Source organism: Microtus oregoni, unplaced genomic scaffold, assembly GCF_018167655.1.
Source record: "Microtus oregoni isolate MIOR12 unplaced genomic scaffold, Mior012 000111F_ref0000342, whole genome shotgun sequence".
NCBI classification, from domain to species: Eukaryota; Metazoa; Chordata; class Mammalia; order Rodentia; family Cricetidae; genus Microtus; species Microtus oregoni.
Genome location: NW_024544729.1, coordinates 2,224,418 through 2,249,824, shown reverse-complemented (window position 1 = coordinate 2,249,824; position 25,407 = coordinate 2,224,418). Strand labels below are relative to the sequence as shown.

General features: G+C 35.7%; 1 pseudogene; it reads left to right on the top strand.

Moving 5' to 3' along the window:
• Window positions 1-24,567: 24,567 nt before the first annotated feature.
• Window positions 24,568-25,048, top strand: LOC121443678 (annotated as a pseudogene).
• The last annotated feature ends 359 nt before the right edge of the window (window positions 25,049-25,407 follow it).

The window sequence follows — 25,407 nt, the reverse complement described above, 5'->3', positions numbered from 1 at the left end:
AGGTAACGTTTGAAGCATTATGAAATGTATAAATCAAGTTGATACAGATGAACATCATTCAAACAAAATGATTATGTCATTTACAAATCAGAATAAAAATACTATGCCAATTTAATAAATAAAACACAAGATAAGGTGATACTTCTTTCTAGGATTAAACAGATATTCGATATGATTGAAAAAGCCAACAGTGATTCTAATTAAGACTTCTCCCAGTTCAAACAGATACAGCAATCAGTGCCCCAATGTCAATATTGTTCAATTATTTATGAGTTTACGGAGTAACATCACAACTCAATATGAAGTATTTATTTTATTGAATAAACCCAATGTGACAAGAACTGCACAAGGTCTTAAAGAATAATGGATGGATAAATAGATAAAATAATGTGGATTTCTAAATGTTTGCAAGCTCGAAATATGCAGGAATGAGAGGACAAAATGTGAAATTTAATTGTAAGTTCAATATAATAATTATCACTTCAGAACTGATGAAAAGGTACATGGACACAGAAGGCTGTTATTAACTGTGCTTGAATAATGCAGAAAAATTGAGATGGTGGATCTACAGTGATGTAGAATAAAAATCAGAGGAGAAAGAAAAGATAAACATTATATAGGGAGGAAAGGCTGTAGCACAATTAATAAAAACCCAGAGACAGATATTGGGACTCAAGATGAAGAACAGAAAAGCAAAGCAGTCAGCCACTGGCTCTTACCTCTACCTCAGATTGAAATAGCAATCCTGCATCCCAGAATCCTCAGAATGAGAATGAATTGAGAGCTGTCTCAACTGTTTTCTATTCCTCTCTAGTGTTGGTATTAACGGAGTGCAGCATTTCCTCCTGTGGTCTCTGGAGAACTAATGTGGCTATTGGGATTAAAGGTGTGTGCCAACCCTGCCTGGTCTGTATCACTGACCACTGTGGTTCTCTTAATGTCTGATCTCCAGGCAAGCTTTATTTATTAAAATACAAAAGAAATATCACTATAAGAAGTACTTGTGAGCAAGTTTAAAGTTTCAGACAGAAAGAACAAAAATGATACAGCATGTGTAATTGCTAATGAGTTTAGCGCTAATACAGAGAAAGCTGATCATCTGTACTAGGATGATAAGCAAGGTGCAGTGATGTCAATACCCCAACCTTCTAAGTTTCTATCCTCTTAAATGCAAATATATTTGAAAAGAGAGAGCTTAAACTGAGATGTTTTTGCAAAAGTTAGCTAAGATAAGAAAGAAAGAAAGAAAGAAAGAAAGAAAGAAAAAAAGAAAGAAAGAAAGAAAAAAAAGAAAGAAAATCCAACAGCCTAGGAAGGTGTTTTGCCAGAGTGAAAACCCAAAGACTGTGCTAGTTGCGTTTACCAAATTGACCACAACTTAGACATATCTGGAAGGAGAAGAATTTATCTAAGAAAATATCCCCATCAGACTGGGCTGTAGGACATTTTTTAAATTAATTATTGAAATGAGAGGACTCATCTCACTGTGAGTAGTGCCAGGCTTAGGCAGATGATCCTAGATTGCATAACAAGATAGACTGAGTAATTCATGAAGAGTAAGCCAGTAAACAATGTGTTCCTCCATTGATTCTAGTTCTTGCTTCTAAGTCCCTGCCTTGAGTTACTTGGGCTGTGATGTGGAAGTATGAGCCAAATAAATGCTTTCTTTCTCAATATGCCTTTGTTCATGGTGCTTAGTTACAACAATAGAAACACTAGGAGAAGAAACAATGCATCTATGGTCCAACAAGGTCAGGGTCCATTCCAAGTCGGCAGTATAATGTTATTGCATTATCCACACGGTACTGATTTTATACACATGCAACATGCAGTATGGAGAGGGTCATGGAGTTTTGCACTACAGTGCTAGAGAACTACTGAATTTATCTGAAGCTATCTGAGACAGGGTAACAGTTCATACAAGGAAACCCTGAGAGGCAGTGGCATGAAATTTTGAAGATGAACCCAGGAAGTTGAAGATAAGATGCCAATGGGTTTTTGCTGCAGAAAGCTGTAGGAATGGAGACAAATCAGCTCAAGAGAGAGTCTATGACTGCTTCATGAAACAGAGCTGGAGGGGAGGGGTTAAATTAACCCTTTGGAACTCAGATAATAACATTAATAGTCTCAGATGCCAGACGAGGACTGGCAAAGTTTGATTAGTGCCCTGCAAGGTTTTAGTGTTGCTTTGATCTGTTCATGCATGTACCTATTCTCTTCTTTTGTGAAACAGCAATGCATATTCATTGGCATTGTACATTGGAAGTAACTTGTTTGTAATTTTATAGATTACAGATGTTATTATCTTGAGTCATATATGAGAGATGGACTTTGAAATCAATTTTTATTTTACCCCAAAGATACTGTGTGTTTAACATATCTCTTCTTCATGATAGAACTTTATTATTTTCATAAATATGAAGGTTTTTGCCCTAGGCACCTTTTCCACTTTTCTTTTAGTTTTAAGCCTGTTTTAAATATAGTTTAATTTTTGTGTTTTATATTTTTTCAATGAATTTGTTCATATTTTGTGTTGTCTAACTTTGTTCTATTCCTCACTTTTATTTTCATAGCATTCCAAAGCAAATTATTTTCTTTACTATCTTTGCTAACAAAACATTTAGGTGTTTACATAACAATACTTGCTACATTATACATCTGGAATGGCAAATTATTTAATTTCACTAATGGAGAATTTTTAATGTTTTCTCTTCAGAGTGTTCCTTGATTAGTTTTTATTTTGTTGCATTTCTCTATGATTTATTATATCTTGAATGATTTTATATTGTTTCCTCCACTGACATGCTATTTTACTTTACTATCTTTATGAATTTTAGTTCAAAATATTTTTATCCTTTTTACATATATGGACAAAGAAAAACTGCAAAATTCCATATTAATATTTTTCTACTCAGAATCTCCTCTTTCTCACTCCACTTATTCTTATATAAACATTAGCTATGTTCTCTCCTGTTACATTCTCATATTAATTACATGCATTCATTCCATGTCTTTGCTAATAGACAGTGACTGGTCCCAGAGAATCCTGTCCAATATCTCCCATTGAGTCACTACTAATAATTATGACTTGAATGACAGTCTATTAAAACATATAGGCATCCTCCTGAATATTAACCTTTAGCAGGCGATGAAAGGAGACAGAGACCCACATTGGAGCACCGGACTGAAATCTCAAGGTCCAAATCAAGAGCAGAAGGAGAGAGAGCACGAGCAAGGAACTCAGGACCGCGAGGGGTGCACAAACACACTGAGACAATGGGGATGTTCTATCCGGAACTCATCAAGGCCAGCTGGCCTGGGTCTGAAAAAGCCTGGGATAAAACCGGATTCTCTGAACATAGCAGACAATGAGGACTACTGAGAACTCAAGAACAATGGCACTGGGTTTTTGATCCTACTGCACGTACTGGCTTTGGGGGAGCCTAGGCAGTTTGGATGCTCACCTTACTAGACCTGGATGGAGGTGGGTGGTCCTTGGACTTCCCACAGGGCAGGGAACCCTGATTGCTCTTTGGGCTGACGAGGGAGGGGGACTTGATTGGGGGAGGGGGAGGGAAATGGGAGGCGGTGGCGGGAAAGAGACAGAAATCTTTAATAAATAAATAAATAAATAAATAAATAAATAAATAAATAAATAAAATCGCTAAAAAAAATTTCCACCTCCTCCCCGCCTCCCATTTCCCTATTTGTTTTCTTTCCATTTGGGGGCTGACCTTTGGTAGGTTTTTGTTTGTTTTTGCTTTTTGTTGTTTTTTTCCTGTTTTGATATTGTTTTATTTTATGTTCTTTGTTTTAGGTGGCTTAGGTGTTGTATTGGGTTTTTGTTTTGGTTTTCTTGAGAAGTAACTTAATGTTGTGTGGGTAGTTAGGGAGAGAGGACCTGAAAGGACTTTTGGGAAGGGAAGAATATGACCATAATGTATTTAAATTTTTAAAATGTTTTAAATAATAAAAATACAATTAAAAGATGTACAAATTCAGTTTCCTATAAGCATGTAAATAAAATGAATAGAAAATTATATATTCTATTCAGATGACAAAAAGAAGTGCTTTTAACTAATTCTGACAAAGTTGTACTGCATATTTTCATTATCATCTTTGGGGAAACAAGAATAATGTTTATTTTATATGCTTTTAAATGTATTTCTAGATTTTTTCGTGGCTATAAGTTTCGAGACAGGGTTTCTCTGTGTAGCTTTGGAGCCTGTCCTGGCACTCACTCTGTAGATCAGGCAGGCCTCCAACTCATACAGTTCCACCTGCCTCTGTCTCCAAAGTGCTGAGAAAAAAGGCATGCACCACTACTGCCTGGATATGACTACAGCCTGTTATGGGTACTCATAGTTTATTCAAATAATGCTTTTTTGTATTATATTTGATTTGGAGGAGAGACTGAATTGTACTACAATCAACTTCTGACTGCAGTTAATTCCTTAGGATAAGTAGATCAAAATCCAGCCCTATTTTGAAGAATTTTTTTTCCTGTGAAGCTTATACTGATATTTATGCTTTTTTATGCTTTCTAGGTATATGAAAGAGTATTATTTCCTATTGGTCATATGTCCACCATTATTAAATTTAGTTAAAACATTTAATTAAAAATTAAACATGGTATCATGAAAACTTGAATTTTTTTTTAATCTATAAAGAATTAGCCATGGTAACCTATGGAAGGTAAACAAAATTAATTTCTGGTTTCTATTTTATTTATTCAGTAAACAATATGCTAAGTTGATTACTATATTATTAGTTGCATGTTTTATTCTTTTTGTATCACCTCTCTCTAATGCCTTATACAGTATTCATTCTAATAAAATTTTCTCCATAACTCATGAGGATGAATACATTAAACCATTAATCATTTGCCATGCTTGAATTTGATCATTTTATCCTAGTCTATACTTTGCCATTAACTTTAAATGTCATTTAACACACATATGATTTTTATCAGTAAATATTTAGGCATAAACTTCTGTATTTTTTAGTTTGTTTCAGGAATGTGTGATTCTAAAAATGACATAAATCTCAAGGGGGGAATATGTTGATGTTTCTCATTACAGAGTAAAAAAAATAATACTGAAGGACATAAATGTGATAGTGTTCTGTTGTTTCACCTGTTGATATTATTTTTTAAATTTATTTTCATTAATTAATTCAAAAATATGATCTTTTTCTCATTTTACATACCTATCCCACCCAGTTCCTTCTTCCTTCACTCATCTGCTCTGTAAGGCAAAGGACACAGTCAATAAGACAAAATGTCAGTGTATAGAATGGGAAAAGTTCTTCAGCAACCCCAAATTGGACAGAGGATTGGTCTCTAAAATATAATATAAAGAATTCTAGAAACTAGACAATGAAATACCAAATAATCCAATGAAAAATGAGGTACGGATCTAAATAGAGAATTCTCAACAGAAGAATCTCAAATGCCCAAAAGACTCTTAAGAAATTATTCAACATCCTTTGCCATCAGAGAAATGCAACTCAAAACAATGTTGAGATACCATCATATACCAGTCAGAATGGCTAAGATAAAAAACACTGGTGATAGATTATGCTGGAGAGAATGGAGAGAAATGGGAACACATCTCCATTGCTAGTGGGAGTGCAAACTTGTACAGCCCTTCGAGAAAATAGTACGACAGTTGCTCAGAAGCTTGGGAATCAATCTAGCCTAAGACCAAGCAATACCACTCTTAGCCTTATACCGAAAGGATGCACACACATGCCACAAGGACATTTGCTCAGCTGTGTTCATAGCAGCATTATTCATAATAGCTAGAGCCTGAAAACAACCTAGATGCCCCTCAACTGAAAAATGGATAATGAAAATGTGGTACATTTACACAATGGAGTACTACTCAGCAGAAAAAAAATGACATATTGAAATTTGCATGCAAATAGTTGAAACTGGAAAAAACATCCTGAGTGAGGTTAACTCAGACCCAGAAAAGAAAACATGCTATGTACTAACTCATAAGTGGATATTAGATGTAAAACAAAGGATAACCAGCCTATTGTCTACAACCCCAGAGAAGCTAGATATCAAGGAGAACCCAAAGAGAGACATACATGGATGACCATGGGAAAGAGTAATAGATGAGATTTCCTGATGAGATTTATTATGTATATTAATTTATAATGAAACAAAAACAACTGCTTTGGACAAGTTACTCTGGTTTATACTATAAAGCTATCATCGCAGAAGCATGGATCAATTATATTAAACTCTTTGAGATGCAGGTCTTGTAATATGCTCAAAAGATTAACATTTTCATTCCTTCATAAAATGAATAATTATATAACATACAAGAGTATTTTTTCATTTCAAGTTATTTTACATGGATAATAGGAAGTAATACAGTGACTAAATTAAATCATATAGAGTTTGGCTATGAAGGAAATCTGCATATGTCCCTGATATAAGTGAAGTCTTTTACAGTAGAGCTGATAAAAAGTTATTTTTACTTGGTTTTCCTTTCACCCATTATTTCCTCTGGGAAAGGCTTAGAGGACGCAAGAGCATTACTGCAGACAGAGTGACTCTTCTTACCGTAATGTTGTATTCATCACAAGTTTAAAAAAAAAGCTTCAAAAATGCTCTGGTAAACATTTATTACGAAAAGTCAGTGACATTATTAATCATGGTTGCCTTTATGGAGGTCTATTTAAAATACATTTATATCTCCACTTTGTATATGCATGATTTTGTCCATATGTATCACTTTGAAAAATTTATTTTGGTAACTCCTAATAATAATGTCCTAGAGGGTTCATACTGTACTTTACACACCCCAAAATTAGCTAGTTGAATATAAAATCTTTTGGAGAAGAAAGTAGAAAAACATCTGTGCACATACATATTGAGTTACACAGATATGATGATAGAAAAAATATTTTCCATTTCACACACAAGTTTAAGTAGGACTTTTTTTAGGATATTAACAGTTTCTATAGAAAATATTTCAGACAGCATTTTTCTGTACTACCAATTTACTAGATGATTATACCTTACAATTTTTGGGTTTGTGCCTGTTTTAGAATTCTAGTCCTATGCTTCTGCTTACATTATAAATTCATGTTTTGCTTTATGCTCCACATAACCAGCATATTTCTAAATGTATATGTATCAAATATCTTAAGGTTGATTGTTAGGATAACCCAATTGTCAAAGTGTAATAATTGACAGTTAAACCTATGTAGTTTTTAACTTCAATTTCTTTTGTTTTATATCCATCTCCCATTGTTCACTGAATGCATCTTAGAAGGACCTAGTTTGGGACACAAATTATTCTTCACTTTTACTGATGAATAAATATGTGTCATTATTTGAACAACTCCTACTTCTTTCTTTTCTTTTAACACAATGACAAACAAAATGTGAGTTTAATATGTGCAGTTGGTCATTTTTTACCTTTAGCTTTTTTTTGGGGGGGGGGCTCATTATACAGCTCCCAAATAAATAACACATGGAGACATTCTTGACACCAGGGAGGAGTAAACAGAACAAAATGCTGGGAGGAAGAGGAAGTGAGGTCAGAGACTACACAGCTCTCTCGGGAGCAGACGCCTCAGAGATAGACGCCATGCCCAGCTCCCAGGATGAAGCTCCGACCCAGGATGGACTAGGCTAGAATCTCCCCGGTAAGCGCACCTTGGGGTGCTACACACAGATGATTAGAAATGGGCTAAATTAATATGTGAGAATTAGCCAAGAAGAGAATGGGCCAAGCAGTGCTTAAAAGAATACAGTGTCTGTGTAATTATTTCGGGGCATAAGCTAGCTGGGCAGGCGGCTGGGGTGTTGGGGACACAGCCCCGTCAATCTTATTACTTCATATGGCACCTGACATAATGGACTAAACCCACTTAAAAAACCTGAGAAGGCTTTAAAATAAGGGAGAGAGAGTTTAACACAGATTTTTGCTGTTTGTTGGTGGCGTGCTGTAGAGAGATTTCCTGATTCGGCAACAGTAGCAGAAAAAAGCTGTGTCATTTTAAAGCGCAACTTCCTGGGGCTGTGTCGCCATTGAGATCTCTGTCTGGCTCCTTCGGGAGACAGAGCTTTTGACTAGAGCAATTGGAGTAAAGTGCTACGATTTGTTTGATGGCAACTAGACTCACTGTGTTCTCGGGTCTACTCTGCTTGCTAGAGGCAACCAAGCGCCTCATCTGAGAGAGGCTTCCTGACTCAGCTTTAGCTGCAAAGCCTGCAGCTCATTAAGAGGTCCTGCCACGAAACACTTAAACCGTGTTGACGAAAAGCTGAACGCATGCTTTTCGGTTTTCAGCCATAGCAGGAAAAAAGCTGCGCCGTTTAAAAATGCCGGCTTTCTGGGCTGTCCTGCCAGGGCAAACTCTGACTCTTTTATGCAGGCGGTTTGTGCGGTTTGCAAGCACAGGCTGCTGAAGCTCGCTTGCTGGCTACAGCCAGCACCTCAGCCGTGAGGCTGGAAAGCTAAGGAATGGGCTGGATCCAGCTGGCAAAGCCACGCCTTTAATCCTACTGATATTGCTTGGTAAATGAAAGACTCTTGTGGTCAGAAAAAGAGAGATATACAGTAAAGAGCGATTCAAAGACAAAGAAAATTTTTAAATGGTTTACAGTGTGTTAAAAATATATGCAGACTGAAATTTAAAGTTCTTAAAAGTAACAAAAAAAAAAAAGGAAGAGAGTTGTTGTGTGTGGTAGCACATGCCTTTAATCCCAGTGCCTAGAAGGCAGAGGCAAACAGATCTCTGTGAGTTCAAGGTGTAGTAGCATACACCTTTAATCCCGAATGCCTGGGAGGCAGAGACAGGCGGATCTCCGAGAGTTCAAAGACAGCCTGGTCTACAGAGTTACTTCAGGTCAAAGATACAGAGAACCTATCTCAAAAAGCAAAAAGTTAAAAGTAAAAATAAACTAAATAGAGGTTAAAACAAAGCTGCACAAAAATGGAAAATTCACAGAGAGTCTGGATTATGTACATTGTGTTTTCTTTAAAATTTTTGTCTGTGAAGGAGCTAAGTACAGAGAGACATTTCATTATATGGGCTGCAAAGTGGAACCAGAACAGATATCATGAGGGTATGATTTCAAAATTTGGATCTAAAGATATGATACTTTGGAAAAGAGATTCTTCTTTTGTTTTCACAGAGGATCAGACCTTGTGGATTGCATTTATCCCGATATGGTATGATAGACCACGCCCTCCTGAAGGGTTGGTGTGAACACCTTCAGAAAATTGCTTCGCTCAACTGCCAACTGAGATGAAGCTAACACACAGGTTATACCTTGAAAGACCTAATTAACGACGCCCCCATTCAGCAGGAAGCAGTTTGGAGAGAAAAAACTGCGCCCATGTTCCCAAATATGGTTTATAAACGTTCTTTTACATTTAAAGGGGGATATGATATAGGTATGAATAATTTGCATTAGTATAGATTTTGCTTTATTGATAGAGATTTAAGGTCAATTTTGTTATACATATAAGTGTTTCTGATTTTGATTAAGGTATTGTGATTGTGTAGTTCATTTAAATATGTACTGTATAATTAAAAATATAGGTTGTTAATGGATAATCATCGATAATAGTAAAGCTTGTAGTCATGTTAATTAGATTTTCTAGATATATAGAGATATATTTTAGATAGACATTCTTCATATCTTTGAAAGATTATAGAATATGGCATTTTAAATGTTTTAATAACTAAGGACTTTTCATGACAATGAGACACTCTGCTCCTGGCAGCAACAATGTACTTCAAGAGGAAGATGGGCATCGAAGAGGCACCTTATGGAGTTTGATAGCCATTTGGGCAAGAAACTGCTCTTGCCTGGACTATTGCATAAACTGGACACAGAGAACCCTCAGAGAGAGGACTACTGAACTTGCCTAAGGTGAGATGATCTTTCGGGGTTCCTGATTCATGAAAGAGTCTGCGAGACATTCTGCAGGACACAACAGAGAGTGACTGAACTGACTTTGAATTTTCCTGCTTTATGGAAATGTCTGCTGGATACCATGGACCTGAAGGCTGAAGATGGATGCCCCAACGGTACAAAAGAACTTTGGGTGACTGTCCAGGCAGCGAGATGTCTTTGTCATTTCTAGAGTTTGAAGTTTCGTAGTTCTTGTTTACTTAGGTAATATTATATCTTTCTGGTGTCTTTGATGGAGTTAAGAATAGTTAGTTATAGTTATAGTTTTCCTTAGTTATGATAAAGATTATTGTAACTTTTACTTGATAACTGTTTTGTTATATGTAATTTTGCTATGTTAAAGCCTTTTTTTTTTTTGTTTAAACCGAAAAAGGGGAAATGATGGAGGAAGGTTATTGGCTAATAAAGGCACTGCCCTGGCCCATTTTATTGGTTAGAGGATAGGTGGGAGGAGTAAACAGAACAAAATGCTGGGAGGAAGAGGAAGTGAGGTCAGAGACTACACAGCTCTCTCGGGAGCAGACGCCTCAGAGAGAGACGCCATGCCCCGCTCCCAGGATGAAGCTCCGACCCAGGATGGACTAGGCTAGAATCTCCCCGGTAAGCGCACCTTGGGGTGCTACACACAGATGATTAGAAATGGGCTAAATTAATATGTGAGAATTAGCCTTGAAGAGAATGGGCCAAGCAGTGCTTAAAAGAATACAGTGTCTGTGTAATTATTTCGGGGCATAAGCTAGCTGGGCAGGCGGCTGGGGTGTTGGGGACGCAGCCCCGTCGCTCTTATTACTTCACATTCTTACTTATTAATGCCCACCCTTAGCTTGGCTGGTTTCTTGTCAGCTATTTTTAAGTTAAATTATCCAATTTACCTTTTGCTTCTGGGTATTTATCTTTCTCTATTTCTGCATACCTTTTCTTATTTTATTCTCTATGGCTTGCCATGAAGCTGGGTGGCTGACCCCTGGAGTCTTTCTTTCCTCCTCTTTTTTGCTCTTTGATCCTCTCCTCCTAGGTTTCTCCTCCTATTTATTTTCTCTGCATGCCAGGCCCTCCTATCCTTTTTCCTGCATTGCTTTTGGCTGTTTAGCTCTTTCTTAGACCAATCAGGTCTTTTAAGTAGGAAAAGTAACACAGCGTCACAGAGTTAAACAAATACAACATCATAAAAATGCATTTGTATCATTAAACAAATGTTCCACCACATAAACAAATGAAACACATATTGAAATAATATTTAAAAGATGTATGAGTGATTATTGGGGTAAAAGATGTGAAGTTAAGTTTATTTTGCATGGATATATTATGAAATTCTAAAGATAATATTATTGCTTTCATATTTTTGCATTCACAGTTCTTAGAAGGAGTTAGTGCTAAGTTTACTTTGCTCATGTGCATATCACTATTAAAGGGGAGTCATATTTCCGTCCAATATCATTTGGACTTCAAATTCTATGAATTTATTTACATAAAACCATGCTGAAAATTGAAACCAATGTTTGGGAGTAACAGAAAACTTTTTGTAAATGAGATAATGAACTGTTGTTACCAAGGTAAGGACGAGCAATCCTGAGTATGAATGAAAAAAATAGCATTTCAGATAGATGATATACCATACCTACAGCAGTTTCAAAAATTCACATCTGAAGACTGAGATCCACATAATTATCCTACTTTCTTGCTGAAATAAGATATACACTTTACCTATAGCATGATTTCTGAACCCCAGAACTACTGCAATTTTTGTTTGATAAACTTCTTAGAATATAATGTATGAAGAAGATAGAACTGGATCCACTAATTGTGATAACCAAAATTATCTTCTACCCTGCTAATTGGAAGGGGAAGGAAAACAGAAAGAATTTTTTAGACTGTGAGCCATTATTTAGAGTATAGACGCAAATTTTCTGAGGCAGTGATGGAGGTTTTCACACATGGGTCTTTAAATACTAGCCTATATGAGGAGTGGGGATTTATCTAAGGGAATTATGTGATAAGATTTGCATTATCAATGGCAGGGGAACAGTTCAGAAGCTCTGATAATAGGCAAAGAAATAAAGGAGTCCTGAACTAAATCATGACTTTAGAAAATGAAAAGAAAAACAGGTAAAACGAAAATTATGGTTAGAATTGGGCTTTAGGTGAATTTGAAAGGAGAAGACACTTTAGAAAAAGAAAAACTGAATATCAATAGTATGTCTAAGATAAAAGACCAAGTAAATATTTCTAGATAATAAACAAGATATTCATAAATGATCAACATTTAGGTAATGGGCAACATAGGCAAAAATGGGAAGACACAGAGGGTGAGATAACAAGAAGCGCAAGGAGATCATTATTGGAAATATTGTCATGATAATTAAAGATGTTAGAACGGAGCCCAATGTGAAGATTAATGCGTGTAAAACCAGTATTCATGTAGAAAGCTGAAAGAAGAGAATTTTTGAGATTGATACTAGCCTGGGTTACATAATAAGTCTGTCTCAAAAAGCAAACAAACAAATGAAGTGCTAGTATATGAAATTCCATAATGAAAACTAAAAGAGACATCTCAATTGACAGTTATGGTAACAGAATCAAAAGCACCAATTTCGATGAATGTTCATTTAGGATTCAATATAATTTTGGCTTCTGGCATCATGGTGCTCTTCAGTAACTAAAATAATAATGGTTTCAATGTGGCATAAAAGTGTAGACTCCAAGGCCGGGCGGTGGTGGCGCACGCCTTTAATCCCAGCACTCGGGAGGCAGAGGCAGGCGGATCTCTGTGAGTTCGAGGCCAGCCTGGTCTACAAGAGCTAGTTCCAGGACAGGCTCCAATGCTACAGAGAAACCCTGTCTCAAAAAACCAAAAAAAAAAAAAAAATAAAAAAATAAAAAAAAGTGTAGACTCCAACTGGTTGTAGGTGAATCAGCAGTCAAAATAATTTAACCATGAAAAGAATAAAGCACATGTTGCTTCTGATTTCACAGTAACACAATACAATGGGAGACTCTAGTATGATTGTTTGGCTGAGATCTAAATGGGCTATTACAAACAGGCACATAAGAGCAGCGCCCAAACAACTGAACTATTACACCTTTGGCTAAAAAGCACATGTGATGTGGCATTCCCTTCTATATGCTATAAATATGTGTGATTAATAAACAACCCACTTTAGCTTAAAGCAGGGCAGGTTATAGCTAGGCTGGGAGGGATATATAAAGAGTATTTAGAGTCAGAGAGATGCCATGTAGCTACCATAGGATACAGATGCCCCTAGAACCTTTACCAGTAAACCACAGATTTGTGATGATACATGGATTAATAGAAATGGGTTAATTTAAGATGTAATAATTAGCTAGGAACATGCCTGATTCATTGACCAAGCAGTGTTGCAATTAGTATACTTTCTGTGTGATTATTTTTGTCTGAGCTGCTAGGAAATGAACATGCATATAAGAATATCTTCTCTGAGTTTGCTCATATTGCCTTCAAAATTACAGTACACACTTGTTTAAAAGCAATGAAACTACAAAAAAAAAACCATTTAAAATGGGCAGTTATGTGGCCTAAAAGTGACATATCCACATTATGACTTCATTACAATTTCAAGATATGAGAGCTTGGATGAAAGAGCATACATTTTGTGTATTTTCTTATTTGCACAAAATAAATGAGCTTAAATAAAACATGAAGATGTTCTAGAAATAGCTATCAAAGGAATCTTTGAGATTCACATTTTTAAAATCTGGTGCCCATTATGTCACATAGGAACTATTACACTAAGAGAAAATTTACCAAGTAAAATGAATTTCCTTGATTTATTAATATTAACTTTCAGAGTTCTGATTTACATGCATTAACTTCCAAGAATCAGGTACAGGAATTTGATTTATAGTTCATGCATATAAAAGTTCGTATTAATGAATCCTAAATTTTAAAGTTGTGATTTCATGTGTTAGTTTATAAATCTTAACTTTAAACTTCCAATTTAGTGATGTGATTTATGGGCACCAAGTTCCATGCTATTTATGAATCATAATGTTAAAGTTCTGATTTAATACAATAGTTACTGTAAGAAGCATTAGTACAATAAAATGTGCAATTCCAAAGAGACCAAGATAAAATTGATCAATATTTCTATATTCAGCTCAATGTATATACTTTCAATTGTACTTCTGTCTTCACTGGTACATTTTTAACAGAGCAGTGAGATAAGGCTAGTAGAGAACACAATGAGTTTTAATAAACCATGATAAAAAGGCTGTCTTCTCTTTTTATTAGACAAGTTTAGAGATATTTCATCCCTTAAAATTTAATAAGTAGGCAAAAGAATTAGAAATCTTCAGCCCTTCCTAAGATCAATGTTTGAATAAAATGGTCAAGTCTTCTTGGTATAATAGATATACCCACAATTTTAGTTAAAGGTGAGTAAAAAATCTTTGAGAATAATTCTCTGATATACAGCCTCCAAAGAAAATATCCAATCACATGCATCCACAAATATCCTACACATCCTCTATTTTCATTTCTTCTTCCTCATCAATCAATCCTTCACCATTCAATATGGTAGCAAGAATAGAAACAAAATCAATTGTGCACTTTCAATGTGGCTCTTTATCCACAGGTGCTGTATGTAGGAAACCCATACTGGATTTTGATGGTGTGAATGCAATGCTTTCATTGACAATTTTCTATCAGATACAAGTGGAAATTACAAAAGTTTATGTACATTGATTTAAAAAAATACATCTATAACCTCTCTGAGTTCTTGCTTAAGTAGTTTCACCTGTATTTCTATTGTTCAACATCGCTTCTATCTTTCCATATCTTTCAAACAAAAGAATCTATAACTTGTAATCCCCTCCAAATTGTTCACTGAAATGAAGAAGAAATTATAGTAAAATTTAAGAATGTCTCTAATTGAAAATATAGTCCATAAATTTTATTGCTTTTTGTGTCATACAATCTTGATTTTTATTAAGAGAAATATGAATCTTAGAGAAAAACATTTTGTTGTTTTTATTTCCTTTTTAGATAGGTTAACATTTCTAATAATCTTTGAAAATCATGATTTATTGACCACTACATATGGCATGAACACTGTATATATATATAGCTTTCTCTCCAAGACCTTTCATTGAATCCCCACCTTATCTATTATGTGAATACATTATAGAGAATGTTGGTACAATTTCTGTTATAACATGGAAGCTTAGATAAATAATATTATCAAAATTGCACATTGCCTGAATTACGAGTAAAAGCTAGACTCTATTTTCTGTATCTCATAGATTAACCAAAGTTTCAAGGAAGACATTTGGAGTCTGCAGCGGTGAGCTGTGCCCTAACTTGTTTTCTAAAAAGAGATATGTAAAATAGAAATGTCAGACTTAGTTCAAACCCTCTACTTTATATTTTACATTCTTTTATTTCTTTTCTTTCTTTTTTTTTAACTAAAGATATATTAGGTTAATCAGCCAAGTTGGTGTGAGGTAGTGGTAGATTTATTATGCTAGCTAACCAGTCATATAGAACTCCAAAATCAAAGTTCCAAATAGATTCCAGAGAAAATGAGAAAGACAAGATTCTCAGAATAAGATGCAAATCCTTTGTTCCTCTTTTCTTAGCAGAAATAGCCATTTGTGGTTTTATTAGGCTGTCTACTTAATTAGAGGAAGGCATCTGTCATAAGTAACAGTAGTTTATCTAATCTTTCTGTACAAACTTTTGAAAAGCATTCAGAAGAATGGCAACTGCATACTTCTAATTGCACAGTATTTCATGCATCTTTTAAAACCACTGCCTTGCTTTACTACAAATCCAAGAGCAAAGTCAAACATTGCTTTGAATGTTCCATTCTCAAAAGATAATGTAGATTTCAGAGAAATTTACTGAAATATTTAATAACAACATACTTGGAATTGGAGGATGGATGCAATTTGAAATTAAAGTCTAAGTCATGAAATAACCTTTGAGTTTTCTAAAGGAGAAAATATTACCATAAAATGAAGCAAATATAACAGTTCTCTGGACACACACACGAAAAACTAAAACACAAACCCTACTATTGCTAAATACTAATGCAAAGTATGATCACAGTGACTTTTTTGCTTAAGATGATTTTTAAACTCTCTTGACAAAATAAAGATTAAACACAATGCTGTTTCTTTTTATATATGTTAAAATATAGGAACTGAAATGTATTATAGCTAAAGTATGCTATTTAGCTAAAGAAAAATTGTCAGCAATCTAGGATTATGCTGACATTTAGTATCATCTGAGTTAGACTACCTAAGGCAGTTACCAATAAAAATGTATCTGTCATATTCAATGTAATAGTTCTTCTTTTCATGCTAGCTAACTCAAAAGGACTATATAACAATGCATTCCTGTCTTTTGTTCAGACATTATTAGGGATAATTCCAGGACCAATAATTTCACTGTCAAAGAAAGTTTTAATGAAAGCAGGGAAAATTAAATGTCTATAAACAGCACCCTAACATTCATCTTTGCAAGCATATTCTATCAAGTGACGCACATATGAGAAACGGGTCTGGGACAGGAGAATAATTGTTTGATTAAATAAATGTCAATTTTAACAATACCACTCATAGAGGAAACACAAGAAAATAATGAGCATATGTCACTTCCTTTAATCTAAATTTCAAGTTTTAATAATATATGTAGGGAGTTAGAGAGATTGCTCAGGAGTTAGGAACAGCTAATGTTCTTTCAGGAGGACTAGGTTTAACTTCCAGTACCTAGATGAAAACTCACAACCATAAATACTTATAATTCCAGAGGATCTGCTGACCACTTCATGTCTCCCCATGCTCCTGGATATATGTTGTGCCATTAACCCCAGAGAAAACACACCCATATAAAAATATAAATAATAAACATTTGAAAATTAATATTTGTGTGATATATATTAGTGTGTTAGGTATAACGTTTTAATATGTGCTGACAAATGAACACTAAGTGAAGTGGGAATATTAGATCAAGATGCTTGACTGAGAGTACCTTTTCATTATGTACATAGGCCACTTGTCATCTCTATCAAATGCATATGGACACTAAAATCCTCTTAGTTTTTCTTCTTTATTGAAAAGTATCACTTAAAATCTGGCAACTCTTTGCAGTGCTCACCTGGAAACACAGAAGGATATTCTGGAGGTGTCTTTAGCCAAAACATCACCGATACATTACATATAATACTATACACATACTATACACATATTACATTATATTTTAAAAATCTTCACTACTCATGCCTACATTTCCCTCTATTATAGGTATAATATAATTCTCTGACCTCATTTACCATGTACTCAGTATGTCACTTTCCTTGACATAATGTTGTAAGAGAATGTGCGGCAAACTGAATATTTTTTTTTAGGTGTCAGTAAAAATAATTTTCAAGAGAGCCTTTAAAAGTCCTCAAGTCTCTATTAGCCCTATTAGGCTTTGTTTGCATGAGTTTCCTTCAGCCTTGGTCCCAACATGAAAAGTTACTAGAACAAAGTCATTAGAGTTCCCATACAGATTGTCATTTAGTAATGGAATATTTTTTTTGTGAATCAATGAGTTTTCAGAGTTGTTTATTATCCTGAAACACAGTAGCAACATAGTTTTCAATAAAAATGATTTGTGGAGTGTCATTCTACAAAAAACTGTGGGGTTAGCATGCTCCAACTATTTTATAAGATGGCTAAAACTAGAATTTAGACTTTTCTAAAAAGTTTTATTTCCTTTATTTCATCATATAAACAAAAGTAGTATAATCATATACATATATATGATAATTGATATTAAACCTTTGCTATCTATGTGACAATTTTCAAATAATTAACAACAAAGCAAATATCCTATGCATCTATCAGCTATTTGATTCCAAATCTCATAAAAATAATTCACATAGGAGGAATTTCTATTAGGGATTTCTACATTATCTTTTGAACTATGATGATATCTGCTGGCAGACAGAATTAATAAATATGTTTTTCATTGTGGAAACAAGTATGACTAGAAACAGAACAGTGGGTGCAGCTCTGGGAGATGACATGTGTTCTTGACTTCTAAGCCCCATAGATTTTCAGAGAGCAACTTGCATGTTGGATCATCCTAAAATGCCTTTGAACAAGTAACTCCTATGGTATTAAGACACCTTTGGATTTTAACTGAGAGTATTTTTCAAGTTCTAAGGAAGCTGTTATAAATTAGGTTCAGTTTCACAGACCTAGAAGTTGCATGCTGGAGTTGTTCATAGCTCAATAGCAATCTTGATTAAAAACCCAGGTTAAACACGATTTTTTTTTTTTGCTAAAGATTCTCTGGGTGAAACTACTTATATGGGATTCTATTAACTAGTGTGGCCAGGTTAAACTTATAAGTTATGGTTAAGGAATTTAAACATATAACATTCAAATATATTGAAAACGCTTAACATTATAAAGTGGATAGATATTTTTTTCCTTTTCACAGACATTCCAATTATATTATTTTAAATAAATATTGATTGGCATCTTCAAAATCATCAATTTCTCTTATTTGTGGGTATTAAACTCCCACATGAGAATCAAAACAAAGAACTTGATAATTTTTTTTGAAAAAATATGCTTACAGGATATTGATGCATGTTGGAACTTATACATTGCTTTATATTATATCTCACCATTTTTTATCTTTGCCATTTACAAGATGAAAACATATTCAGTCCATCATTTTACTAAAACTATTCCTAGCATCAACAAACTCAAACAAATAAAATTCTGTAGTAATAGAAAGTAACTCTGGCTAGATTCACCAATAAAAAATAACAAACTAGAATGTTGCCTAAGAGCTTATAGCAAACCAAGGAGTAATGAGAACCTCTAGAAAGAGTCAACTTAATCAACATGTGCACTTCAGCTAGAGAAGATCAAATCATATTTTTTTCTGAGTGAGCTGTTTGGGGCTTATTCTGTCTAAAGATTATCTAGGAATAAGCAAAAGGCTATTGTCAATAGCTGCAATAGCTGTGTACAAGGTGAGCAAGTAAGCAGTTCTCACAGATGAGAAAGTCACTAGAAGCTGAAGCAGGCAGTTAGCAGAAAAAATGTCAACTTCAAATTCCTCAATATAGGTCTTTTTTGATGGAAGTTACTTCTTTCAAATCTGTCTAATAAAATTAAACCTTTGACCAACAGTTTGAAGAATAGGAAATCTCCACACTTTTAGAACCACACACCAACAGTATAATAGAAAACAAAAGTAGAGAAAATCGGTGACCTTATGGAAGTTGAAAGAGCTTTGAAAACCTCAATGGTACCTAAGATTCAGAAAGGATGTTGAATGCCTTCATCCTCTAGCAGATTAATGTGCTTTGGTCATGATGCTGCAGAAGGTTGTGTTGATGTCCATGGTCGGTGTTATCTCCAGAGGTCATGTTGGTGTCCATGGCCTATGCTGTAGCATGAGACTATGTTGCTGTGAGTGGTCTGTGTTACCACAACAGGACGTGTGGATGTCTGTGAAGTGGGTTGCTGCCAGAGGCCATGGTTATGTGTGTAGTTCATGTAGAGACCGTGATAAAGTCCATGGTTTTTGATGTTGCCAATGACCACATGGATGTCCATGGAATTGGTGTATTTTTCCCATGTTTGAGGCAGTCGCAAGAGTGAGAGAGTGATATGGGAAGAATAAGAAATAAGTGTGATGAAATGTATTGCATGTAATTCCCAAATAATCAATAAAAATATTACGTTGAAAGAAAGAAAGGGTATTAAAAATAAGGTGGTCTGGAAGAGATCGCTAACTTGCTAACATGATATTATTCACAAATTCAGAAATATTGTTCCTCTATGCACTTTGCTAGAATTTCATTTTTTTTTTCTTTTTTGCTGCCACAATCATTATCTAAATTGACAGTATGAACCAAACATACCTGTCTGTAACTTGGGTAAAAGGTCTCCCAACCTCAATCCTGGCTGAATACCTTTAGTACTCTTTAACCTAGCTCCAGTACTGTCAACCATAGGTTTGGTGTAGCTTTGCATTTTTAGGTATTGTAAAAAGAAGTGTGTTTTGACATAGGAACCCAAAGAAGCAACTGACCTGAGCTCATGGGAACATATGAACACTGGATCAACAATTAGGAATCCTGCTTACAACTAAGGCCCTCTGCATGTGTATGACAGTTGTGTAGCTTGGTCTTTTTGTAAGGCTCTTAGCAGTGAGATCAGGTCCTGTCCCTGACACTTAGCTGACTTTTGGGAACCTGTTCTCGATGCTGGATTACCTTATCCAGCATTGACACAGGCTTGGTGGGGACACCTTTGTCCTACCTCATCTTGATGTGCCATGCTTTATTCAAGCTCATTGAAAGTCTGCCCTTTTCTGAATGGAGACTGAGGAGGATGGATCGGGGCAACGGAAAATGGGAGTGGGTGAGGGTCATTGGAGGGAAGGAGGGAGGAGAATCTGAGCTCAGTATGTAAAAGCAATGAAAACATATTAAATTATATATATGACCTTATGTGACCACAAAAGCTTGCTTCATAATCTAATAAAATTATAATTTTAATTGGAAACATATCTTTAAAAGAAAGTGTATGGAGATTCTTCCCTGAAAAAGGGATTTGACACTTTTCAACAAAACCATGCTTGCCCTTCAAAAAGAAAAAAAATGAAAATAATAACCTGATAAATAATTCAAAATAATCATTTTAAATGAAGTCAATAAGGTCCTTAGTGTCTGTGCCGCTGGGGTTATACGTAGAGCCTAGGCAGTTTGGATGCTCACCTTACAAGAACTGGATGGAGGTGGGGGTTCCTTGGTCTTTCCACAGGGCAGGGAACCCTGATTGCTCTTCAGGCTGAGGAGGGAGGGGGGGCTTGATTGGGGGAGGGGGAGGGAAATGGGAGGCGGTGGTGGGGAAGAGACAGAAATCTTTAATAAATAAATAAATTAAAAATAAATAAATAAATAAATAAAGTCAATAAAATCGGATAAAACAAAGATAAATAGAAAAATCTGATCAACACACAATACATGCAATAAATGTTTAATAAGAAAATAAGAACTATCAAAAATAACAACAACTTCTGGGGTTTAAGAAAGCAATCACAAACTGAAAAATTCAGCAGAGAGCTTCAACTACAAATTTAATCATGCAGAAGAAAGGATAATTGAATTTGACTACAGGTCATATGAACTTAGCTATTTAAAGAAACAAAAAGGAAATAGAAAAAAGAAGGAAGAATGCCTATGAGACTTATCACTTCCAATTCAAAAAATATGTGCCTGTCATAGGAATTAAAGGAGAAAATAGAGGGGAAAATGCCCGTTTAAACAGATAATGGCTCAGTTTTTCTAATATTAGGTAGTATATGAATATCCAGACTGACAAAGCTCAAAGATCACTTTAAAAACTCATCACTTAAAACCCTGAGATATATTGTATCATGAATTCCAAAATGTTGCATTTCTTTTTTTTTTAAAAAAAAAAAAGAGGAGAAATGAGTGATGACATACAAAGGAACCTTCATGAGATTTCAGTAGATTTCCCATTGGAAAATGTACAGAACAGGAAGATAAAATGAAATCCCTAAAACAATGAAAAGTATTGTCAATTTACTAAATGTATCTTATAAGAAATTATTAAGGGGGCTGTTCAAGTTCAAATGAAAAGACAATAATGATGTGCAAATATAGAAACTTATAAGTCTCTTTGATTATGGTAAATATGTGCACAAACTAACATTATTTTCATAGCTAAATGATGGTCCATAAATTGCTTTAAATATGTCATACAAGTTAAACACAAAATATACTCAAAATAATTAGAACTATAGTCTATACACACTACATAAAACGTTTAAGCTGTGATATCAGTAAGTTGGTTGGTTAGAGGTCCCTACCGTGTTTCCACCTGCAAAGCGAAGAAGACAACAGAAGAAATCCTGTTATTTCACTAAAATGTTTGAAGACGAACACCACGGTAAATGGAAATGCAGAAGAAATATTGCAGAGCAACAGAGAAACAGATGGCAATATTATAAGGAGGAGAGTTAAGCATGCCACATCTGTAGTTCCATATGTTTCTCTTTTTTTTCCTTTGAAAAGCATTTATTATTTTTAATGATGTGAGGGAGTAAGTGAACAGAAGTGCAGGCACCCTCAGAGGTCAGGAGAGGTTATCAGATCCAAACTCCAGTCTTCTGAAAAAGCTGTATCCTAACTGAGCCATTTGTCTCCAGCTGCAATAGTCACTTTTCTTATAATCAACTACAAGTTAACAGAGACCGCATAAAAGATAAAGAGAAGTAAGAGGTTCTAAGTAAGTCTCACTATCACGAGACAAACTGGATAGATTGGCTGCTTGGAGGATCCTGCAGTTCTTGTGGACACTGATTCTAATGTGGGGGACAGGGAGGCTCATAAAACTACAGTCTTTAATAAATCACTACAAAAGCCGGGTTGCTGATCCATCAAGGCCGTAGGACAAGGACTAAGGAGTCTTATTCTCCTGTCAGCTCCAAGCAAGAATTGAAGCAGAGTTCATAAGCACAAAAATCACAAATATCTGTATCAAGTTACAGTTACGTTTTTCAGGAGTCAAAGATTAGGGACTTGCTTTGTGTGTTCCATTATTGTCAACTGACATAGAAAGCTTACACGATCAGATTCATTTGTCCACAACTGAGGTTTCTATTGATGTCTGGTGGCCCGTGTTGCCACCAAAGGCCACATGGATATCCACGGTCTAGGCCAGAATCTGTGACCATGTTGGTTTCAGAGGACTGTGCTACCACTGGGGCAATAGCAATTTGAGTGGTCAGCACTGTTACCTGGGGCCATGGTGTCATTGTGACCAGGATTGCTGCCGAGGGACTTGTCTGGGTCTATGGCCCTACTGCAGCCACCCCTTACTGTAGGGTCTATGTTGATTTCTGTGGTTCCTGATATCGTCAAAAGCCAAGCTGATGCCTTGGGACTGGGTCATCACCTGGGGCCATGTTGGTGTCTTGGGGCCATGTCAATTTGAGGGACCTGGGCTGCCACCTAGGACCATAGATTCTGAGCCCTGTCTGCTGCCTAGGACTATTTTTTGTGTCCATGTACCTACCACATCCATAGTCTGTATTATTGTTCATGGCCCATGTTGCCACCAGAGGCCACACAGATGCCATGGGTCAGGGTTGAAACCTGTGACAATTGACAGGGTTGAAAAAAAAAAATTCTATGACAGGCTACTAATAACTCAGTTGAAAACTAGGCCATAGTACCAGCTTCTTGAAGCTGAACAGGCAGTTCCTGAGGAAGCTATGAACAAAGGACAACGAATCACCAATGCCCCTGACAATAAAGATGAGGAGAATTGCATGTACTAAGCCTGAATCAGCCCTTTTCAGTATCTCAAGGCAATGAAAAAATAAGGACAGACCCTGGGACTTGTCCAAACTTTCCCAAAGATGGAAAAACTACAGCCTTAGCCAGACCCGGCCAGCACTAGCCATTTAAAAATATACTAACCGAACTTGCCTAAGCTATTTCTAGACAGAATGACCTAACTGTCTTTAGATTTCCTCTAGCTGTGTATCAAAGGAGTTTGTGAGCTTATTTGAGATTGCCATTTTGCTTTTGTGTCAGATGAGTGGCCCTGGCATGCTGAAACTTTCTTCCCTCAAAAATTAAACACTCTTGCTTATTGCATACCTGTCTGATGGTTTTTTTGTGGGACTTCTCATGGACTGGAGCAACAGAGTTGGTATTTGTGGGCTGTATTGTCACCGAGACCATGCCCATTTGCGTGGCTAGCACTGTCATCTGGGGCCACAGTGTCCTCCAGGCCAAGGGCACTGCAAGCACATGTTGCTCATGCACACATGCAGAGAAGACACTCTCATACATTAAGTTTGCAAATCTGCCCCAAAATGTAAATCTTTCTAAAATATGTCAAACAATTGACATATCTAGTAAAAATATCATGATAGATCAAATCCAACAGCAGAAATAATTTCTAAGCTTATAGACAGCTCTTTTAAAAAACACTACAGTCAGAAAAATGAAGAAAAGCAAACATGCAAACATAATGGCACCAAGGAAATGTTCATAATGTGAATATTCCAAAATTAGAAAAGAGAAAATTTACAAAGCATAAAGTATCTCTGTTAAATGATGGCTATGATCATCTATGCCTGCAACCCGAACTCTTGACAAGAGGTTCAACACCATTCTTAGCTACATAGCAAGTTAAAGATAAGCTCTATGAGACCTTGCATTAGAAAAGAAGTAGGGAGAAGAGAAAAATATATTTGATCAATAAAATTCCCTCTGAGAAAATTCATCATTAAAAGAGTAATCTGAATTCTAAGGACAGCAGTTGATGTGCCAAGTCACATATTCAAGACCTCTTAATAAACTCACTACAAACTTCTCCATAATAACTATGTGGACTAAAAGATGATAGAGTAATATTCTCAATATCTGAAAACAACAACAAAAAAGCTTGCCAACCAACAATTCTACACCAAGGCTAATTAAAAAAAATTAAGGGAAATAAATTCCCTTTAAAACAAGTAAAAAGAGGGAAATAAATAAATAATAAATAACCAACCATCTTAATAAGGTTTTCTGGCAGCCACCACAATGTTGGTGCATAAGAAGAACTAGATTACCATCTATGAACTCCTTTTTAAGGAAGGAGTGATGGTTGTTAAGATAGATGTCCATCTGCCCAAATATCCCAAGCTGGCAGACAAGAATGTACCTAGCCTTCACATAGTGAAGGCCTTGCTGTCTCTGAAGGATTATGGTTATGTGAGATATCAATTTTCCTAGAGACACTAGTATTGATAACTTACGAATGAGGATATCCAACATCTTTAAGATTACTTCCACCTACCTGTGTAGATCATGCACAATAGCAGTGCTGAAACTGAGAGGCCTTAGTTCAAAGTTCCAGAGGGTAAGTGACCTGCAAGATTCAGGGCAGGAAGACGGAGATACCTACAGAAGAAATGCTGTGCACACTGCTGCTTATAAGAAAATTGAGGCTGGCACTGGCTCAGCAACTGAATTCCAGTTTAGAGGTGGCTTTGGTCCTGGACGTGGTCAGTCATCTCAGTGAAGTTGGACATTGTGTTTTATTGAAGAGACTCTTAAGAAAAACATAAAGAAAACCAATGTTTGGTATTAGAGACTAGCCAATGGAGCCAATAAGATGGATCAGAGAAAAGGGGTGCTCGATTCAAAGCTTGATAATCTGAATTTGATTGCTGACACCCTCATGATAAGTGATGCTCTTACTACCCTGGAGCTATGTCACATGTACTCCCCCACTGAACACACACACACACACACACACACACACACACACACACACACACTTTGAAAAGGAAAGAGAAGATCACAACTACCACTTTGCTAAAGTTTAAATCCATTAGTAGAATAGATACATGAGAGTGAAACAGAATCAACAGTACAAAA